We start from the raw sequence: 22,623 nt of genomic DNA, 5'->3' as shown, positions 1-22,623 counted from the left end.
TTTCATAAATAAGTAGCTGGTAGTGGAATTTTAATGCTCCTTCTGAGTAATGTGCAAAAATCATACAACGATTTGTCACCAGAAAGTGTACCGATCTGTCAGCTGACAAGTCCATCTGACCTTTCTCCAAATTTGTAGAAAGCAGCAAAATGGAAACCACCAACTTGCAGAAGAATTTATTGCCCAATCTTTTGGTTTATTCTCGAAATCGGTATTTAGGAGTGTCCCTTGGGTGGGGGCCAGAGGTCAGGGAGGGCCCTGCCTGCCTGCCTGCTGTGGAGGGATGGGGGCCCAGGTCTAAAGACCCACAGGCGACAAGCTCCTGTGGAGGCCAGGCCTAGAGACAGTCCCTTAAAACTCCCCTTGTTTGCTCACAGCATCCCCCCACTTTACTTATTCGATAACCACTGTTAGGAGTTTCGACTTATCTGGGTGTAAGCCACATCACAGACACTTTTAACTTTTGCATTCAGCTCAGAAAAAAAAAAAAAAAAAAACCTGCTCACAAAAAAGAAAAAAAGCAATCTCCATAAAGCGTTCTGCCGGTGTGTGTGTGTCCCATGTGTCTCATTGTGAACATATTGCTTCTCAGCGTCTTTCTAAGGTTTAAGTGGATTTGTTCTTAGGTACAACCTCGGTCCCTAAATCCAGCCAACTCCTTCATCTGGGGCTCAGTGAGGAAACCACCATCTGCCCCAAAGCTGGAGGGATGGGCTACAGAGACACCCTGCAGGGCCCCCCTGCACACTTCCATGTGGCATCATCCTAAGGCATTCTCAGGGGTATCTTTGACTCTGAGGATTTTCTTCTCATGCTGTCACATTGGGCCCCAGCTGCCACCTATGATGTCACTCTGCTACTTAATATTTTTCTTTAATGTGACTCACATTTTTCACTTTAAGAATTTTATTTGAAAAGGAAGGCAACTGTATCCATGAAATTATAGGTCTTATGGGCAAGTACTATTTCCCCAGTATCCATTAGAATAAATCTGTAACTATTAAAGTTTAAAGATGTTTTCCTAGGTACCACTAAACTGCCTCATTCCCTGGAGAACTCTGCACTGTCCTACTCTTGCGTCCTGTACTCTCCCTTCTTCCCGCCCTGCCCTGTAGAACAGCTGTTACCCCTGCATGGATGGCTTCCCTCCTGTCTTACTCAAAAACTCAATTCCAACCATGTCCCCTCCTCCAGGAAGCCTCCCTGATCACTCCTGCTTGCTCAGCTTTCCCCATCTTTGGATTCCTGGGGCACTTGTACCCTAGTTGATATGAGACTGTTCTAGAATACTAGAGGTCCTAACTTCAGTTGCTGTAGTCCAAACCTCCAAGGACCTGTAACGTAACCCCTGGTTACGTTACAATAAAATTCTGCCGTTGTGCTGGGAACTGGAATATGCTTAACTAAAATGGTTACTTGCATTCCTTGGCTCACTCACATGTCCATTCTTTCAGCAAATACTTTTCGAGTGCTCACTATGTGCTAGGCACAGGGGATACCATAGGGGACCAGATGCATGGCCCCTCCTCTCAAATAACTACAATTCTGCCACTTACTAGCTATGGGACCCTGGACAAGTCACGCAACCTCTCTAGAGCCCCGGTTTTCTCCCTTTTGAAGGGAGTGAGTCAGACCTACTTTGCAGAGAGGTGTAAGGTCAGCTGAGACGGGGGAAGTGCACAGTGAATGCGTAATTGATACCTGCCACACAGGGTCAGCATGTCGCCCTGTGTGATGAGCCCAGGGCTGGGGACTACTCGAGCCCATGGCCCTGGAGACCCTCTGGTCTCATCTGGAGGTGCTGCCAGTCTGGTCCCATGCATTCTCCATGTGGTGTCCTGTAGGGTCTTTCTGAATGTAAATCTGTCACAAAGTTTATCCTTGCTTAAATCGTGGGCGCTTTTTCCCACCCTAAAGATAAAGTCCCGTCCCTTCCCCTCATCTGGCTGCAGTGCTGGGCTTCTGGGCAATTCCAGGATCAGCCACTGGGGGGCAAGCTATGCACACACGTTGCTGAGAGGCTTGGTGTCCAAGAGGTGCTGAGGTCACATCCTGTTCCTTGAATTAAAGGAATTGATTTTAAATTGGTCGGTTGTTACCCGTGGTCCACAGGCTGTAATCTCTAGAAATTGTATTTTATGTGTGTGTCTGGGCTTTTTATTTGGGGAAGCATTTCCATAACAGTCTTCGGATTTTCAAAGTGGTAACCCTCTCTCTCCAAGGGTCTTGGGAGAAAAAGTGACATCCCCCAAATAAAAACCAGGGTCACGTGACGTTTGCTCTTCCTTAGCGTGTAACGTAAGGGTCTCTGGCCTTGGAAACAGGCTAACTGCGTGCTGAGCCCTGCTCTGCTCAAGTTGCTGGGCAGCCTTGGAGCAATTCAGAACCTCTCTGAGCCTCATGTTGACCCCCCATGAAACAGAAGAGATCGCTGCTCCGCGGACCTCTGAGAACCCTGTGAGGGTGGAGTACAAATAGATGTGTGTGCATTCTCTACGGAGCCCGGGATTATTGTAAAAGCTCTCAGATGCTGAGCCTCTGAGATACCTACTGTGTGCAGAGCACTTGCTGGGCACTGAGAGGGAGTCAGTGCTGAAAGCGGTGTAGATATTCATTTGTTGCTTCATTCAGCGGTGTTGTTTGGGGGCCCACTATGCGTCTGGCACTGTTGTATGTGTTAGGAGTTATTTGGGGTCGGGTTCCCCAGAAAGCCACAGAGGCAAAGATTCCTGGCCAAGAGGTGTTGCAGGAAACTGAGCCACGTTCCTTGCCTCTGGAGAGGTCGTATCCCTGGCTTTTCACTTTCTAGGTACCCTAGTACCTGTCCTTTGCAGTTTGATCTTTGTGGGGGAGCATTTGGTCACTCTGTCTCCTTCTTTAGGTTGTGCGTGCACGTAAGTCTTCGTTGAGTGAATGAACGAATGACCGGGGGCGTAGCAGGGGTTCGGGGTGGGGCTCGGGGTATGGGAGCGCGCAGCACCCGTCTGGGGCCCGCAGGAGGCCGCGAGTGCAGGCCTCGGCCGCCAGGAGGCGCTGTGGGCCCAGCCTCGCAGGGCAGCCCAGGTCCAGATACAAAGGCCTCGGTTGCTCTCGGGCTTTTTGGCTGCCCCAGCGGCTGAGCGACGGCTGTTTTGTGAGGCTCTGGACGTCTTAAAAGCAAAAAGTGAAAAGCTGACGATCGAGGCCTGCACAAATGATGCTGTCTTGTATGTTTATATTTAAAAAGTTAACAGTTTCCACACATGAAAATGCCACGTAAGATATTTTTGTGAAGTAAGGATTTGCAAAATTCTTAATGAACAATGTCCAGAGAGGGCAAGACTTGTTAATGGGAATTGATTACAATTCTTTTAGTCTGGACAGTGAAGCTCTAGAGCAGTACATTCAATGTCATCTCCAAAGTCTGATTGGCGGTGTTCTAGTGAACGCAGGGCCCTGTCCAAAAGGCTGTCATTGGTCCCCCAGGGATGGCACAATCCTGATCAACACTTTGGATGCCCAGGAGATATAAAGATGCTGGCCACACCAGCTCAGGCAGGCCAGAGCTGGGCCCCGGTATCCTGGCTTCCTCTCCTGAAACAGATGGTTATTAACATTAATTGAGCATTTATTGTGTGCCCTGCATTATTTGGAACCCTTGACACGTGCTCATTTAATTTCCATCATAACCCTGGTAAGTCTTATACTACCGTCATCCCCATTTTATAGATGAGGAAACTGAGGCACAGAGAGGAGAGGTAATGCTCCCGGGTCTTATGGCTGGTAAGTGTCAGAGTCTGGATTTGACTCTCAGCAGCCTGGTCCAGGGCATGCTACCTAAGTGCTAATCCACCCGTCCCCTCATTGTCTGGTACCAGGACTCATGGCTGTAGCTGGCAACCAAAGACTCCCACTATCTCTTTTCCTTTCTGAAATTGTACTTGGGGGGCCGGCCCCATGGCTCACTCAGGAGAGTGCGGCGCTGGTAGCGCTGAGGCTGCAGGTTCGGATCCTATATAGGGATGGCCGGTGCGCTCACTGGCTGAGCGTGGTGCTGACAACACCGTGCTGAGGGTTGCGATCCCCTTACCGGTCAGAAAAAAAAAAAAAAATGAAATTCCACTTGGGAACCCAGCTTTGAAGAACGTCATTTCCAACCAAAGGCAATAAGTACAGACAGATCCTGATTCTGGAGATTCCAAGAAGTCTGGGAGAGGAAAGGAGGTTACAAGGGTCATTTCCCCAAATCCAATCCCAACTCCGTCTAGAAAGAGGCCCTGCACGCCAGGTGTGTGCCCAGCCACTCCGGAAAAGCCCCCAGCAGGGGAGCATCCAGGCTCATTCCAGAGAGGTCGAGTATGGGAGGGGAATAGAGGGGTAAGAATAAACACGTCTAAAAATAGAGCTTGGCTCTCCAAAACCCACAACAAAATATGAGAGAGAGGGCAGAGGAGCTGGGAGGAAGCCCCCCGGGAGTTTGGCGGAGGCAGGAGTGAGGCGCGCTGCCTCAGTGTGGGCTGTTTCTCTGTCGTTCCTCTCCGAGGTCCTGGGAGCCAGGCTGGATGGAGGTCTTTGGGGTGAAGTCCAAGTGGTAGTATCTTGAAGCCCGTAGTCATGAGCATTTCCAGATTTCTTTTTTTTTTTTCCTTTTTCGTGTCCGGCAACGGATCGCAACCCTCAGTGTCGCGCCCGCACCTCGCTCAGCCAGTGAGCGGGAACCGGTCTGTATGTGGGATCCGAACCCTTGGCGGGAGCGCCGCCGTGCTCCCAGGTGGCGCACTGTAGCAGTGCGCCACCCGGCCAGCCCCGCATTTCCAGATTTCATGGCACATTTGCCATGAAGTCTTAGCCACAGCAAACTTGACAACATGCGGAAGTCCTCAGCTGAGGCAGAAGGGAGGCCTTTAAGATGGAGCTATTTTTTTTTTCCCTGCTTTTAGGAACAGATGTTTGAGCAACGTTGGCCATGATGCACATTTCTGTGAACTAGATCTCATTTACCTCCTCAGCTTCCATTACGAAATGGGAGTTCCACTCCCCCGGGGGAAAACAGCTCAGCAGATGGATCGGAACAATGTGGTGTGGAAAACATTAAGCCATAGGCCGGTGGTAGGGCCTGCGGTGGTTTTGCATAACTGTACAACACCCTTCTGGTCTCTGGGATCTTCCCTCTGTTTCTGTGACCCATGCCATCTGCTCTTCCCAGGCCACAGGAATTTCTTCCATTTCAGGGGCCAGGGAATTTCAGATTAGACACTAGTGTCTCTGGTCCTGCTTTGTGGTGTGCTTGGCTCTGTGGTCTGCCTGTGGCAGCAACAGCTGCCTAAGGGAAGGACATGGTTTCCCCATGATATCAGCCTTGGAGATTAGGCTGACAGCAGGGTTCAGAAGCCATTCTGTGTGCTGGAGAGGCCTGGATTTACTGTGTCCCTTGCGCAAGTCACTCTGATCCCTCTGTGCCTACTCCCACATCTGTCCAACAGGAATTCTAATTCCTGCCCCATCTATTTCATAGGTTCTCATGAGGATCATAAAGAAAGACATTTTATGTACTTTAGGCTGAAAATAGTTTGAAAAGATTTTCAAACGTATGATAAAATACTCTTGGAACCAACCCTAACATCCAAAACCCAGTTTATCTAAGTACGTACATGGTCTAGTAGAGCTGAGCTGTAATACCACACACCACCAACAGGTGCCGCTGTCAAGCACACAGGGGCATTCTTGCAGGTGTGAGTCGTGTGGATATCCTGTATCATGTAAACTAGCTTCTTGAAATAGACAGATACATGTAGATCTGTGGAGGTAAGTTTAAAGCCTACAGAACCAGCAAATGATGTAAATAGGCCCAGCAGGCTGGTGTGTGTTCACTGAGAGACAGGGTGGCTTCAGTGGCAAGCTAAAGGGTTAAGGTGTGCCCTTGCCCAAAAGCTTGGCCAGAGAACAAGTGGGTGCAGGTGGGGGGTGAGGGTTGCTGATGCTTTGCCTTCCCAAAGTGGCAGCTTTTCATCACTTTTAAAGGTACACTGTTGACATCATTATTGTTAAGACGGAGATGACGACATGTTCAAGTGTGAAAGCAAGACTGTTAGACCTGTGGTTAAAGAGTGCGGCATTTTATGTGTTGAGTTCTGGGCTAATGATGCCCTTCCCTCTCCTCCAGCCCCGGCTGCCTTTCCATGATCCGAGAACCTGGCTTTGCCTCCTGTCATGCCGACTACTGCCTTATGGGAATGCAGGCTTCTGTTGTCAGACCTTCCAGTTTTTTGGGGTTTTTTTTAAACAATAGAAGATGGTTTTTAAAAAATGTGAAATCTCCTGAGTTTTAATTATTGGCAACAGATTCCAATTTAAAAAATACTATATGGGACAAATGCAACATGTCTTGGGCAGGACTTAGTCTGTCAGTTTTTGAGCAGTATTTGTCTTTGCTTGTTAGTTGTGTGATGTACGTGTTAATGCCTGAGGCTATCCACCCCTTTTTGGAGGTGTGTGGGTGGGTGTTCATCATCAGCCAAATTCACTGAATGTGTTTATCTTACGTTCAAACAGGGTTCAACAGATCCTACTTTGGGGTTTGTAAATGGTGACAGCTAAGACACTAGCTTCTAGAGTCAGACAGAACTGAATTTGAATTCTAGGTCTACTGTTTACTAGCTGTGTGACTTTGGGCAAGTCACTTAACCTCTCTGAGCCTCAAACACCTCATCTGTAAAAATAAGGATAATACAAATACCAATGTGGTAGTGACTAGTAGCGTATACAACACATTTTTCTAACTTTCACCTTCTGGGCACATGGGAGGATGGCACTTCCCGGCCCCCTTGTGGTTGGGGAGGACCATGTGACTCATTTAGCCAATGAACTGAGAGTGGAGTACCACTTGTGTCACTTCTTGGGCTGCAGCATTTAAATGATGGTGTGAGAGGCTTCAGATCTCTTTGTCTCTCTGCCATGGTGATGGGCAATGTCTCCAACATTGGCTGATCCATCACCTTGGGTCTCAGAATGAGGACTACACGGAGCAGAGCACCAAGCTGACTTCTGCAGCATAAGCAGGTGATAAGCCTTTGTCATTTTAAGCTACTGAGATCTGGGGGATTGTCTGTTACCGCAGCATAACCTAGACCACCCCGACTGACACAACCCACCTTCTGAGAGTGTAGTGAGGATTCAGTGAAGTCACCTATTGAACGGACTTAGCACGGTATCTGGCACATGGCACTCAATAAATGAGGTCATCCGTGGGGTCATCTCCGTGGGGTCATCTCACCCTCAGACTAGACCAGAGGGTGTTAGTGGCCTATAGACTTGTTTTCTTTTGGCTCATGTGATTTTTAAAGAAAAAAACCAAAAACTGAATTAGTGGCCAGTATTTAAAAATCAACAGATTTCATATAAAAATCTGCATTTCAGCTACTTTTGCAAAATTGGAAGATCTGGCTACACTGGGCTTGTATTCCTGCCTGGAAGCTGTCCTGCCAGGTTGTTGCTGTTCTGAGAAGGGACATATTTTGTGTGTCCCTGTCCCTGACTAGCCTTATGCATTAGATGCTGCTGCACCCTGCTGGCATTTGAGCTGGCAATCCTGCATTGATCCTGAACTCTTCCAACAGGCTTGTTCTAGAAGCCTGGTGGAGGGCTGTCTCGGATCAGCCATGCGTGGACCCCCCTCCTATCATTCCCCAGCCCAGGAACCCCTCATTTCCATTCTGCTACCACTTAAGAGTGATCCCTGAGTCCCAATTCTTTATCTGGAGAAGCAACATGGAACAGTGGGGAGCAAAGCAGATGGAGAGGAGGAGACCGACGCAGTAATAACAACAAGGATGATTGTGATTAGCTGAGTCTTGCCTCTCTCCCTAACGAGGTCCATGCCCTGATCCTTGGAACCTGTGACCTCACATGGCAAAAGGGATGTTACAGACGTGATTGTTAAGGATCTTGAGGTGGAAGCTGACCCTGGACTATCCAGATGGACCCAGTGACATCACAAGGGTCCTTATGAGAGAGAGGCAGGAGGGTCAGAGTCACAGGAGGAGATGTGAGCATGGAAGCAGAGGTCAGAGTGATGTGCTTTACAGATGCAGAAGGGGCCATGAGCCAAGGAACGTGGGCAGCCTCTAGAAGCTGGAAAACGTAAGGAAACGGATCCTCCCCAAGAGCCATGAGAAAGAACATTGCCCTGCCAACACCCTGATTTTAGAACTTCTGACCCCCAGAACTGTAAGAGAATAAATTTGTGTTGCTTGTTATAGCAGCCACAGGAAGCCGGTATAATGGTGTCAGGGATGGTGATGATGGCTAACCCACCTGTGCATCTGAATGGACTATGTGGCTGTGTCAAGGTCCTGGCCTGATGCACATGCCACTGACTGTATGAAGTAATTTAGTCTCGATAACCCTAGGAAGGAGGCACTATTATCATCTTCCCCACTTTACCAGTGAGAAAACTGAGGCACAGAGAGGGTGAGCCACTTGGCTAAGGTCACACAGATAGTAGGGCCCAGTGTGGACTTCAACATGGGCAGCTGGGCTTGAGAGTCTGCCCTTTGTGGCTCTTACTGCTTCTCATAACAAAATGTCAGAAGCTGTCTACTTTCTTCGTGCCTGTGCTGTGCTCCCATATTTGCCATGTCCCCAGGACCTCCTCCTCAAAGCCTGTTTCCTCTGAACTTTGGGGAATGTTTCTTCCGTGCTTAAGGACCCAGAGGAGTTGCAAAATGGGATTTCCTCCAGGCGGCCCTTACCTTGACCTCCCTGCCTCTTAACAGAATTAATTTCCTGAAAAAAAAATCAATGCCCATCCGTCTGCACTAAATATTAAACTGCTTTGCAGGACTGGAGCTGGCAGGCTATTAATTGGTGATGGGGGTGAAGTGCCCTCTGATTTTTAGGATAAAGGGAGGGATCCAGGGGATGGGTGGAAGCTCAGCTGATGCCCTGAAATCTTCGCCTTCCTGCCACCTCCCTGCCACCATGCTGAGCTTTGTCATTGAGGAGGCAGGACACACAGGGGCCCAGCTATCCATTTGTCTCCCCTCATTTGCAAGCACTGAATGAAATCGTTCAGCGTTTCCCCGACAGGGCAGAATGCAGCAACTCCAAATGAGCTATTTATGGGCCATTTTTTTCAGCATTACTTGCATATTATAATTAAGAGATAATGTCAGTGGAATAGAACATTGTCACCGGGTAATGGTCTCCTGCTGCTTCCGAAATGTCAAGGCAAAGTCACAGCATTTATCAAAAATAAATGTTGGCGGGAAGACGCGACGTTTGTTTTCGCAGCAGGGACATTAATCCCAGGACAACGATATAGCAGTGTCTTTATTTCTCTTCTCCGAGTGATGGATGCCAACGGATGATCCTGTCTGATGGATGAGGGGTCTTGCCAGTGTGGGGGAGGCCAGCTGGGGCAGGGGCACCAGCTGCCTAGCTAGGTGGTGACGTTTTGATTAGGGTTGGCAGGAGGGTTCTGGCTGCCCTTGGCCACAGCCCTGTATCAGCAAATTCACTCTCCACTGATGCGTTGAAGGAGGCCGCAGGGTGGGAGGTGTCCTGGATCTGATTGGGCAGGGCATTTTTTGCAGCTGGTGGCAGCCCACTGATTGGGTGGGGACAGGGCCGACAGTTGGCAGGGGTCCTTCTTTCTGCCACCGTGTTGGTCCATTGGGAATCGGGCTAATGATGAAGTGGCATACCCTTGGACAACCTCCGTTTCCACATCACTACCCAAGACAGAGCCAGGATTGGAAAGGGCAGCGGATTGGAGACAGGCAGGCACCAGCGACTCCTGGTGATCTGGGGACATCCGACTGCAGAGCAGTAGAGGGACCTCTGCCTCTCCAGGCAGCCGCATGGCCGGGCTTAATTGCATGCTTGGCTGACATCTCTTCCACACCGCTGCCCCAATGATCCTTCTCAAGTGCAAATCTGATCATCTAGCTCCCGGCTGAAGTCCCCTGGGCCCTTCAGGATAAAGTCCCAACTTTGAAATGGAGGGCACAGGGTCCCGGTTCAAGCAAATCTTTGCCAACAACCTTGCAATTCTTCTAAGCAGTCAGGCTCTGTCTGCCCCACCCCTCCCCCTACAGGGCCTTCACCCTTGCTCCTTCCATCTGGAACACCCTCCTCCGCTTCTGCCTGCACACAACCCTCAGTCTGGCTGTCTTCTACTGCTTCTTCAGACCATCATTTTAACAACTCCTCCACCAGAAAGCCTTCCCTGACTTACTCTTTCTCTTCTTTCTGAGCTATGGGCTCCATGAGGGCCCTGCCAGCAGTCCTATTGCTGGATACAGGGTGTGTGCTTAATGAGTATGTGTTGGAACAGCTGAATAAGTGAATGAACAGACGAAGGCCTTTTATGTGAATTTCTATCCGTTATCTGTTAGCAAAGTAATGCTGCATAACAAATTGCCCCAATCATCAGCAACCTCAAACAATAAGCATTTATTTGGCTCATGCACCTGTGGGTCAGTGATTGAGGCTGGACATTGCTGGGTGGTTCTTCTGTCTCAGCTGGGCTCACTCACATGTCTGGGGTGGCTGGCTGTTGGCTGCTCCAAGGTGGCCTCAAATGAAATTGCTGGAAGAGCTCTGCAGGCTAGCCCGGGCATGATCCATGGGGATGCCAGAGGCAGAAGAGGGCAAGGATATTCTCCAGTCTCTTGAGGCCTAGCTTGGGTCTCATGTATTGTTACTTTTATTGGCTAAACCAGTTACAAGACCAGTCCAGATTCAAGGGGTGGGGTATGAAATTCACCTCCTTGGTGAGAGGAATTGCAAAGCCACGTGGCAAAGGGTATGGGTGCAGGATGGGATGTAGAACTGGGGCCTTGCACACACTCTATCAGGGAGTTTAAGTCAAGTTCTTACAATAAACAGTACAGTGGGCATCCAAAAAGTGCTGTGCAAGTATAGCGATTCTTCTGATGGTGACAATGGTGATGGTATTTGTCTTTCTTTAAAATTATGGCAAAATACACAACATAAAATGTATCATCGTAGCCATTTTTAAAAGTACAGTTCAGTAGTGTTGAATATACTCACATTGTCATGCAACAGTTCTCCAGAACTTTTTCATCTTGCAAAAGTGACTCTGTACCCATTAAACAACTCCTCATTCCTCCCTCCTCCTAGCCCCTGGCAACCACTGTTCTGCTGTGTGTCTCTATGAGTTTGACTATTCTAGGGACCTCATGTAAATGGAATTATACAGTATTTGGTTTTTTTGTCACTTAGTATAATGTCCTCAAGGTTTATCCATAGTTGTAGCATGTGATAGGGTTTCCTTCCTTTTTAGGCCTAATAGGAGTCCATTGTGTGGGTAGACCACATTTTGCTTATCTATTCACCTGTCCATGGACACTTGGGTTGCTTCTACCTTCTGGCTATCGCAAATCATGCTGCTGTAAACATCAGTGTACAAACATCTCTTTGAGACTCTATTTTCTATTCTTTTGGTGTATACTCAGAAGTGGGATTGTGGATCACAGGTGGTGTGGTTTCTAGCCTACTAAGAAAACCCTTGGGAACATAGACACTGACCCATGTGATTGACAGAGCAGTGGTTAATTTGGCAAGCTCCCTGGTCAGACTGCTTGGTTTGGATCCCAGCTCTGCTGCTTCCTAATAGTGTTTTCTCAGTCGAGTTGCCATTCTGAGCCTCAGTTTCCTCCTCTGTGCAATGGGGAAATGCTAGTATCTGTTCATAGTGTGAGGACAAAGTGAATCAGGTGCATAGAACAGTTTCTGGCCACTGCGAGTGTTCCATAAATAAGACCATGTGTTGTTTCCCAATGATCTGTGTCTTTGACATGGCCCTAGCCGGCTGTGGGTGAAAGTGTCATAGCTGATGTATGGCCAGGAGAGTGTTTTCCTTCTCTATCGGAACATACCCACAGCTTATCACCCCAGGGAAACCCTAGGGATGGCTGGGCTGGTGTTGGGTGACAGGCACTGACATCGCTTCCCCTCTGCTGGGGTTGCCGGGCTCAGAGGCTTTGGGCTGGGGATAAGCCAGTGTTCAGCAGGGCGGGGGAGGTGCCGGCACCGAGGCCCAGTGCTCTGATTCTGAGGCCTGCTCCCCCCCTCCCCCCCGCACGCAGACTGCAATTTCGGCGCGGCAGGAAGAGAGGAGTGAGCTTGCATAATAGAGGAACATTGGGTTCTTTCGGCTGGGCTGGAGAGGGGGAGGCTTTGTGCTGAAGTGTGCAGCTCGGCCGACTTGAGAGGCTTCCTGTGTGTGGGGCTGGGAGGAGCTCGGTCTCGGGAAGGGAGGGCCGCATTGAGGGCCAGATGGACATGGGGGTGGGAGCTTCTGCCCCAGGGGAGGCCAGACAGGGAAGGTGACTTTGCTGTTTTCCCGCGATGGGAGGGAGGGCACAAGAGAAGCCACACAGAGCAGGGAAGGGAGGCTGTGGGCAGGACTGTGGCCTCGGGGACCCAGGGCCAAGCATATGGCCATGCAGGCTGTTCCTCTCTCCTGGGGCCTTTCGAGCCATCTTCCTTCTCACCCCAGAGAGATCTGTGGCCTCAGCCTGGAGTCAAACCTGTATCTCTCTGATCCAATAGGACAGGTTGGAGCCACAATGATGAGGTCTCTCTAGGACCACAGGGCCAGATGTAAGAGAGAACCACACACAAACATGATCAAGGTCAGTAGGTTGGTCCCCAGATGTGACAGCCACCACCCAGATTGGACCCTGACTCTGCTGTTTATCAGAGGGACAGAGGTGGGACATTAACCCACCCTGGTGATCCAAGGGCCAGGACAGGGGTCCAAATCGTGACTCCCAGAGGGCTTCTGTATCCTCCAATGCAGTGTTCGTGTCTCTGACCTGGTTTAGTCCTCACTGCAGTGTAGGGAGGTTGGGGGTAGCTTCTCGGTCTTTCAATTTGCTGAGCATCTGCTCTGTCCCAGGCCCTGTTCCAGATGGGGATACAAGAATTGTGGAGTATACATAAAGCAAATGTATTTCACAGGGCCTGGTTTTCCAAAGCCTTGCAGTTTCAAATATAAACCTTGCAAAAGACAGGAAATTTTCTCCAGGCTATAGTCTCTGTTGTAAGATGAAGAATTGTAACACAGCAAGGTTGCTGGCTCAAAGACAGGTTACTGATTGATACGTAAAGATACTGGGAAATTGCTGTATGAAGAGAATGTTTGCTAAAATCAAGCTTTTGTTGGTAGATCGACTTAACTTCTTGCAAATTGCATTATGGAACATCACCTTGCTTGTCTTACTGAATGTTACCAGCTTCTATTGTTAAACTTGTTAAACCATACTTACCAAAAACCCCACTTATGTTCTCTTCCTGAAACTTCCCGGTCTGGAGAATAAATGCGGGAAGAGACCCTCAATTCGTGGTTAATTTCCCAAATGGAAGGAATGCCTCTATCTTGAGAGTTCTGGGAGATTAACCCCTTTCCGGGGCTTCTCACTGCTCAGAAGAGATGGGCTTTGAGTAATCTTTGGCAGCTCTGTCACCCAGGGGAAAAGGGGTGACAAATCCGTGGGAGGCAAAGCAAGAAAGAATGAAGAGAGACCCACATGCTTGGGGAGGTTATTTCTAGTGGAGAATGTGTCTAGTTATATATTCTAGTTATGGTTGTCCCCCAAATCCACAGGGGATTGGTTCTAGGACCCTGCATATACCAGAAGCTATGCATGCTCAAGTCCTGCTGTTGGCCGGCAGAACCCATGGGCATGAAAAAGTCAGCCCTTGGTAGATGTGGGACCCGCTTCCTGAGAATGACATATTTTCCACCTGTGGTTGTTTGAAAAATATCTGTGCATAAGTGAACCTCGCAGTACAAACCCGTGTTGTTTAAGGGTCAGCTACAGTTATACATCCTAAGTCTTTTGTGGTGGTTGTATTCTTGTTTACTGCAGACTCTAAACAGGTAAACACGAGGATAATCATATCCCCGTGGGAGAGCACAGCTGGCCTCAGCTCTTCACCTTCCCTGCGTCTGTGCCCTTTGCTGTGTGACTTGGCACTTCTCCTCACTATAGGGGGACAGCACATTTCCCCACTCCTCGACTTCAGGTCTGGCCCTGTGGCTTGCTTTGACCAAAAGCATAAAGTTGAATCAATGCTGAGCCAGTTCTGACCCTGGCCCTTAAGGAAACTTGTGCTTTTCTGTGTCTCTGTCATGTGAGGCAAACATGCCCTGGATTAGCCCGCCGATCCGAGAGGGTGAGAGGCAGGTGGGGCAGAGCTGACGAGCCCAGCCCAGCCTAGCCTGGCTCAGGTGATCCCAGCCAACCAGCAGGTGTAGAAAAGATAACGAGTGATGTTTTAAGCCACTGAGTATGGAAGTCATTTGCAACGCAGCATATCGGTGGCAATAGCTAAGTGACACAATCAGCTATTGGAAAGTGCTATTAGTAACCCCATTCTGTAGACAAGAAAACTGAGGCCTTAGGAGGTGAAGAGATCATCTTGAAGTGACAGAGTTAATGTGGCTGAGCCCAGACAAGAACCCAGCTGTGTTGACTCCAGCTTGCTTATTCATTCAGCACATTTTCACTGAGCACCTGCTATGTGCCTGTAATTGTGCTAGAAACTAGAGGTAGTACAATTTTTTAAAGTTCCTTCTGTGAGCAACCTCTTTTAAAAGAGAACCTCTCTTTTGCTACAGTTTCAACAGAAGTCCGAGTTTGGAGTCCCATCAACATGGTGTGGATTACCCACCCACCCTGAGCCAACCACAGTAGTGGGGCTCTGATTGGCCAAGCTGGTCATGTGTCCACCCCCAGAACCTGGGGACAGTGATTACCTCAACCAAACCATAAGGACTGAGTGGAGGAGAGATGGTTTTCCCAAAGATAAAGGGGTGCTGTTAGACCTTAAGAAGGAAAAATAGATGCTGGGCAGATAAAAAGAATGATGCTCACTCCAGACCTTGGGGCCCTAATAAAGACCCCACAGCAGCTCTGTGGTCCAATCCTTGGTGAAGTACCCCAGGGTCCACAGCTGCTCCAGGCCTCCTCCTACCTCCCACGTTCCTTGTGGGAGCTCTGCCTGGCTCTCGGAAGATCAGATGTGATTTATTCCTGGCATCTGTGCTGCCACTTGCCGCGAGGTGCTTTGCAGCGGAACAATGAGTTACAGGGCCATTTATCTTGCTGGCGGCTTCTGATAAAATGAGCAGTCTGAGCAGACAGGGCCTTTAACGAACATGATCAGGGCTGTTCATTTAGAAACCAGGAGACCTTGAAATTGGCTTTAATTGAAGGGGTTAGCAGCAAGGAGCTTGGCTGGATTTGTTTGGAATGGAGACACCTCACCTCTGGGAAGGTTGCAGTGGTGGGCATACCTGGCTTTGAGTCTTGTCTGTGCCACTACTCTGCATTTGACTTTGGGCAAGATGCATGATCTCTCCCAGACTTTATTTCCTCATCTGTGAAATGAATATGTATCAGTCTGCATCCGCTCTGTTATGCTGCAGTAACAAACAACTCCAAAATCTCATTACATAAAAAAGCCCAAGTCTGTTTCTCACTTAGACTAGGTGTCTACTGTGGGTGGGCTGGGGGCTCTGTACCATGTCTGTTCACTCTGGGACACAGAATGATGGAGTATTGTTGGGCGTGGGACGAATTGTGTCCTGGTTCTTAAAGCTTCTTCTCAGAAGCAACTGACATCACTTCTGCCCACATCTCATTGATCCAGGCAAGTCACTTGGCCACACCTAACTTCTGGTGGGGGGCTGGGTTAGAAATGGAAATCCTACCATGTGACTGGTAGCAGGAAAGCTGGACATATTATTATTTATCAGAGAGAGCAGATCTGCTGAGCCGTCAAAGAATCAAGTTTTTTTTCCTTTTTCCTCTGAGAGATGCTAGTCCTCTGACTCTAATCCATTCTGTATTTCTTTGCCAGAGTCATCATCATCCCTGCGCCTTGGCCATGCCACTGCATCTGCTGTGAACTTCCACGCCTGCTGCTGAGCATTAAAGCTGGTCGTCCTGGCGTTCAAAGAACCCCTAAGCTGGCGCCTCTCAAGAGAGCCAAATCCGGCCCAGAGAGGGCTGGGACCAGGTATTTATCTCCAGCATCCAGAACAGTGCCTGGCATATAGTAAGTGCTCAGTAATTATTTGTTGCAACCATAAAATGACCTGCCTGACATCATGTGCCCTGGAAAACGTCAAAGGCAGGATTTGAGCCAGACAGGGGCTAACACCAAAGAGCTTACTGTTGACCATGCTCAGTGTTGCCGCCCATGGTCAAGGCCACTTACTGGACACTTGGCATGTGCCCGGCCTCAGGAGCCACGTGCCCTGCATGCATTAGTCCCCTTAATCTTTCAAACAGCTCCCCACAGGAGGCATTATTGTGGCAGGATTCTCTACTGAGACACTCATTCGTGTTTATTCAGCCTGTAATTTTTCCTTCCCCTGATTCCAAGACAGCATCCAGCCTTTTTCTTTCTTTTTTCTTATTTTAATTTAATTTTTAAAATTTTAACATTCACTTGTACATTTTTGTGGGATACAGTGTGTTGTTTGAATACATGCATATACCGCAGGATGATTCACTTAGGGTAGACAGCATAGTTTTTTACCCATTAGTCCACCCCTTCTCCTCCCCTCTGTCTGCCTCCCCTCCAGCCTCTCGTAACCACTGTTCCACTCGTTACTTCTATGAGAACCACTTTTTTTCCCCCTTAGATTCCACATATGAGTGAGATCATGCAGTATTTGTCTTTCTGTGCCTGACTTACCTCACTTAACATGATGGTTTCCAGTTCCACCTATGTTATTGCAAGTGATAGGATATCATTTCTTTTTATAGCTGAATAGTATTCCATTGTGTATATATACCACGGTTTTTTATCCATTTATCCGTTGATAGGCGTTTAGGTTGATTCCATCTCTTGGTTATTGTGAATAGTGTTGCAATGAACAGGGGAGTGCAGGTGTCTTTTTGATAGATTGATTTCATTTCCTTTGGGTCTATACCCAGTAGTGGGATAGCTGGGTTGTAAGGTAGATCTATTTTTTAGTTCTCTAAGGAAGCTCCATACTGTTTTCCACTGTTTCCATGCTGTTTCCAGCCCTTTTCTTGATTTTTTTTTTCCTGGGCAGAGATTAGAAGACAGTCAGTCTATATCTGCCTTTTGTGAAAACTTGATATATCAGTCAAAATATAGGCTCAGCCACTGTAACAAAGAAACCCCAACACCCATTGGTCAAAGCAAGACAAAAGTTTGTTTCTCCCTAATGTGAGAATTCTGAAGGAACAGTGTAGGGGCAGCCAGGAGCTTTGTTCCACAGTCATTTGGGGACCTGAACAGGTCCTCCCATCTTGTTCCATGACCCCTAGGATATATATGGTCCTTTATGGCAGGGTTGAAGCAGAGTCAACACTAACTCACATTCCAGCTATTAGAAAGAGGGAGAGGAAAAAACTGAGGGCAGACCCTTCCCTGTTAAGCGGGGGGTGCAGAAGTCACACAAGCCGTTCCGCTCACATTTCATCAGGGGAAGGGGAGGCTGGGAGGTGGCATCTCAGGCCACAGACCTATTCCTGTGCAGCAGGAGGTACCACAGGTGGGCCACATCTGGGCTCCCCAAGAAGCTGTTACTGGTTCTGGAGGGGGATGGAGAGAAGGAGTGAGATTTTCACATGCTGGGTGGAGGCAGAGGTGGGCCTGGTGACCTCATCCTGTGACAATGCCCAGGAGGTGACAGGATCAAGCTGTGTCATGCACTAGGAAGGGGCATCTAACCAAAGAGGTTCCGGTGCAGACAGTGCCGCCCCCCCCACCCCCCGACACACGAGACATGGATGCTGAAGAATTTCCCACCAGAAGGGCCCCATCGTATCTGGGGTCCCCAGGGGATCAGTGACCAGAGGAACCTCTTGGACATTTGGTCTTTGATCCGACCCAGCATGGAAGAGACCCAGTCCTGAGGCTGAGACTGAATCTTCCATCATTCTGGGAGGATGAGGGTTTGAAATCAGCTCTAAGTTGACTGCAAAGAAATAAAAATTGATTATACCTTGCAGACCTGGGTTTGTAGCTGACACGAATACCAGCTGCCTTATATCCCTGTTTTATTAAGTGAGGATTCTGCGGCTTAGAGAGGTCAGGTCACTGCCCCATGGTAAGTTCAGAATAAAACTGGGATTCGGAACCAGGCCTGCTGTACTCTTCTGCCCTGCTTGGCTGTGCAAACCCGTTTTGGACTTTGGAGGTAGGAGGAACTGGGGTGGTGGAGGGTTCTGGTGCCTGAGGAGATAGATGGCTGTGATGTGTGACGTAGGCTTGCCAGCCATTTAGGAAGGTCAGCAGGCCACGCTCTGGGCAGCCTCTTGGAGGCTGTTGCATATGTACATCTCAGAAGCAAGGACTGTTTTCTAAACACGTGGTCACTGCTGGGCTGGGCTGGGCTGGGCTGGATGCAGCTGGTGAAATAATCAAAAGCCATTCCAGGGGGAGGTCGCAGCTCCTGCTGAGCCCCTCCCTTGCTTGCAGTATGCCTGCTTGGAGAAGCCTATCTCTCAGGCTGGAAGGGAGTTAGCTGTAGGGTAGGTAGCTACGAGCTTATGTCAGCTCTGCCACTTTCGGGCCAGCCAGTTAATTCACCTCTCCGAGCCTCAGTTTCTCATCTCTCAAATGAATGTGGTAATGCTACTGTAGGGGCGATTCAGAGAAAATAGGTACTTAGCCCCGTGCCTGCAGTGAGTCATCAGTGCTCAACAAAGTGCTGGCATTTTCTTGTAAAACTGAACTTTCCTATTCCTTGAGACTCAGGAATTTTTCTCCTAAGTACGTGCCAAAGCGAAGCTTTTGCACACACACCCTGGGCAGCATGTATGAGAATGTGTACAGCAGCGCCACTGTCATGCCTCAGAAGGAAACCCTGTCCCCATTAAGCAGTTGCTTCCTACTCCGTTCTCCCCCAGCCCTGGCAACCACCAACCTACTTTCCATATGGATTTGCCTATTCTGGACATTTTATATAGATGGAAGCATACAGTATGTAGCCTTTTGTGTCTGGCTTCTTTCACTCAGCATCATGTATTCAAGGCTCATCCATGTTGTAGCATGTGTCAGTGCCTGATTCCTTTTTATGGCTGAATAATATTCCACTGTGTATGGATATACCACATTGTGTTTATCCATTCCTCAGTTGGTGGACATTTGGGTTGTTCCCACTTTTTGGCTGTTATGAATATTGCTGCTATGAACATTTGTGTACAAGTTCTTGTGTGCACATATGTCTTCATTTCTCTTGGGATTACTGACATTTGGGGCCAGATCATTCCTTGCTGTGGGGCTGTCCTGTGCATTGTAGGCCATTCAGCAGCATCCCTGGGGCCAACCCATTAGATGCCAGTTTCACCCCCTCCCACCAGTCGTGACAAACAAAAATGTCTCCAGACACTGCCAAATATCCCCTGGAGGACATTTGCCTCCAGCAAAATTGAAAATCACTGGTGTAGAGTAAAAAAATCTAGTTACAGAACACTACATATAACATGACACCCTGTTACAAAGTTTAGAATCAACTAGAACTGAATAATAGTTTAGGGTTGTGGTTCTCAAAGTGTGGTCCCCAGAGCAACAGCGGCAGCCCCTGGAAACTTGTTAGAAATGCACATTCTCAGGCCCTGCCCCAGACCTTCTGACCTGGAGCCCCGGGTGGGCCCGGCCTCTCTGTTTTCACACACTCTCATGTGAGAGCCACTGGCTTAGGCGCACACGCAGACATCCTCATGCCAGCAACCTTTATGTAAAAAAGCAAGGGGAATGATAAACACACATGGGGGATCGTGTTTCTGTGCCATAGCGAGGACAAAATAAGTGTTGTTAGATAGAGGAATGAGGTGTACTTCCTGAAGAAGCCAGGAGGCGTGGGTACCTGCATGAGTCAGTGTTTGTTCTTGTATTGGGAGGTGGATTCGTAAATGCCCATTATATTATGAAACATCAAACTAAAAAGTACAAAAAGCAATGAAGAAATAAATAGACCTATAAAGTAAAAACAGGCCAGGCACCCGCCAACAATGGAATTGAGTCAGGAGATGATGATTAATCCAATTTTATGCACCTGAGGTCATTAAAGAATGCATGCTGGGCATTAATGTTATGTCCAAGTTTATTCATTGAAAGGGGAGTGCAGGGTGCTTACCGGCCCCTACAAATAAGCCTTGGCCTCTGCTACCTGTGGCTCCCTCTCTTCTCAGTCACCCGTTGGCTCTAGGAATTGGGAGTAGTTGCTACGATCTGTTGAGTAGTTACTGTGTGCCAAGTCTGTTAGCTTAAGCTCTCACCCTGCGTTTTCTGGTGTCCCATTTTATGGATGGGGAATCTGAGTCTGAGGGCATTTAGGTGACTTGCCCAAGGTGTTCAGGGCCTGGGGGTGGAGCCCCAAGTGCTGGTAGCCAGGTCACTCTGAACACCAGGCCAAGGCCTCCACAGGATTTCATCCAAAATAAGCCAAGTTCAAGTTGTTTTATTTTTTTCTGAAATTGCCCTAATCCTGTCTGGGAAAGGCCCGGCTAACTTGGGCTGCTCTTTTTCTTGAAGAAGTCCCCAAAAGATGAGGTCACAAGGCCCAGACAGGTGAAGAAGACCTTGCCCAAGATCCACAGCAGAGGCAGGATTTAAACCTGGCTCACCTCCTCCAGGAAACCCTCCATGCCTGCTGCGTTCCCTCAACTCCTATAGAATTTAGGAGCTTAGGGACAGGTCACCAGAGCCCATTTGTCTTCTAACCCAATACAGTGGGTTGTCAGCCCCTTGCGGGCAGGAGCCAAACCTCAGCTTCTTTTTATGTCCCTTCTCTCACTTCTCTGCTTCTCTCCCATCAGAATCAGCTCAGCGTGCCGGAGACATCCAGCAGGTCCTCTGCATGTGAGTGGGCAGAAGAGAGAGACAGCCCTGCTGCCCATGCACAAGACCTCCCTGAGCATTTGCCCTGGTTTCCCTTATTTCAAAGTGTGGGACAGAGACCCAACTCTGCAAACTCAACTGAAACCAAGAAGCTCCAATTCCATTAGAAGAATAAATTGAATAGCAGCTAACTACTACCAAATACTTACTGTGAGCCCAGTACTGTGCCTGTATTAGCACATGTAATACTCGAGACAACCTCCAGCCTTTCCTGATTACTATCCTCCCTGTTTTACAGATGAGGAAATGGAGGTACAGAGAGGTTGAGTGACTGACCCCAGGTCACACAGCTAAAAAGAGAAGGAGCCAGGATGTAAATCCGTCCTTTTGGTTGAAAGACTTAAGTTAGGGATATAGTTACTGCTTCCCATGGGTGAGAAGAGAGAACAAAACCAGGAGGCCAGATAGGCTGCTTTTAGGTTTTTGCAATGTTGTTTCTCTTGGGTTAGCCAGCCTGGGAGGGCAGCTCCAATCCTTGCTCAGCCCAGACCAAGGAATGTCACAGCAGCTGTGGCTCAGTAGGGGCCCGGGGGAGGAGTGTGGGGGAGGGAGTGATGTCTTGGCAGCCATGACAAATAGAAAACAGATTGTGTTTCCCTGTGTTTCCACCCCCAAGCCGGGGGAGGGGATGCACCAGAACCCAATTACCCACTTACAATGGATGCTGTGTTGTGGAATCGGACAAGGTCAGGGGCGGGCCGGGGAAGCAGGCCCGGCCCAGGGTGCAGTGTCCCTGGCACAGCCTGTTCAGGCTCTGGCTGGCCTGGCTTCCTTCTGCTTCCGCTGCCAGCCCTACCACCCACTCTTGCGGCTGGCAAAGGCCTGGCCTCCCTTTCCAAAACTGGGTTCTGCTCTCCAAGCAACCTTCACACTCTCACTGTCTGGGACCTTTTGCAAGGACTGTGGATCCTCCTTGGTGTGCTCAACTCTAGAAAAGGTTGTTTTCATTCATTCATTCATTCATTCATTCATTCATTCTCCCTCCCCCCACCCCCAGCCTCCAATCTCTCCATCTCTCTCTCTCTTGTTGATGCAGAAACATTTGAGCAGTCTTGCTGAGATTTGTTCATTTATTCCCCAAATATCTGTTAAGCACCTACTATGTGTAGGCACTAAGGATATGTTCATCTACTGACTATTTGTAGAGCTCCTCCTATGCGTTAGGTGCCAGGGCTGCTGCAGGGAACAAGACAGGTCTCTGCCCTCAGGCATCTTGTGCTCCATGGGGGGCAGACACTTAAGAATTTGATGTGATGGGCATTTATTGCACACTGACTGTGTACAGCGTTCCTAGGGTCTTGGAGGGCAGGATGAGGGATGTTTGATGGTCAGTGTGGGTAGCAGGATTATGAATCACACCCAGATTAGAACTGGAACGCTGCTTCCATCACAAACTAACTTCACCTCCAAGATCTCAGTTTACTCAACTGTAAAATGGGTGGCCATGAGACTTAGTAAAGGAGCCTGAGAAATATTGGTTTGCTTCTGTAGGGGACCACTGTTGCTTTTGACAGCACAGCATCTGTTCCTCCTCTTAAGGGCCCCCTGATCTTGTTGGGGGTTCTCTTCCCTCCTCTCAGCATCTGCATTTCAGGTGGGGCTGACCCCTCCTACCCCACTCCTGGAGGATCACATGACCAAAGCTTGGTCAATCAGATCATCCCATCCCTTGACCACAGTCATTGGTTCAGAGGAGGTCATGTGATCCAGGCAGGGTTCAAT

At 48.8% G+C, this 22,623-nt stretch overlaps 1 protein-coding gene across 2 annotated transcripts in view; it reads left to right on the top strand.

The window, feature by feature from the left end:
- SCARB1 (scavenger receptor class B, member 1) overlaps positions 1-22,623 on the top strand; it is a 210,589-nt gene that overhangs the window by 79,941 nt on the left and 108,025 nt on the right. For both annotated transcript variants that reach the window (XR_550609.1, XR_550610.1), the window contains exon 12: positions 15,877-16,035. The gene's annotated coding sequence lies outside the window, so the exon portion shown is untranslated. The remainder of the gene's footprint in view (positions 1-15,876; positions 16,036-22,623) is intronic.

This window comes from Galeopterus variegatus, unplaced genomic scaffold (genome assembly GCF_000696425.1).
Source record: "Galeopterus variegatus unplaced genomic scaffold, G_variegatus-3.0.2 Scaffold1028, whole genome shotgun sequence".
Lineage (NCBI taxonomy): Eukaryota > Metazoa > Chordata > Mammalia > Dermoptera > Cynocephalidae > Galeopterus > Galeopterus variegatus.
This window is presented reverse-complemented; position numbering and strand designations above follow the sequence as displayed.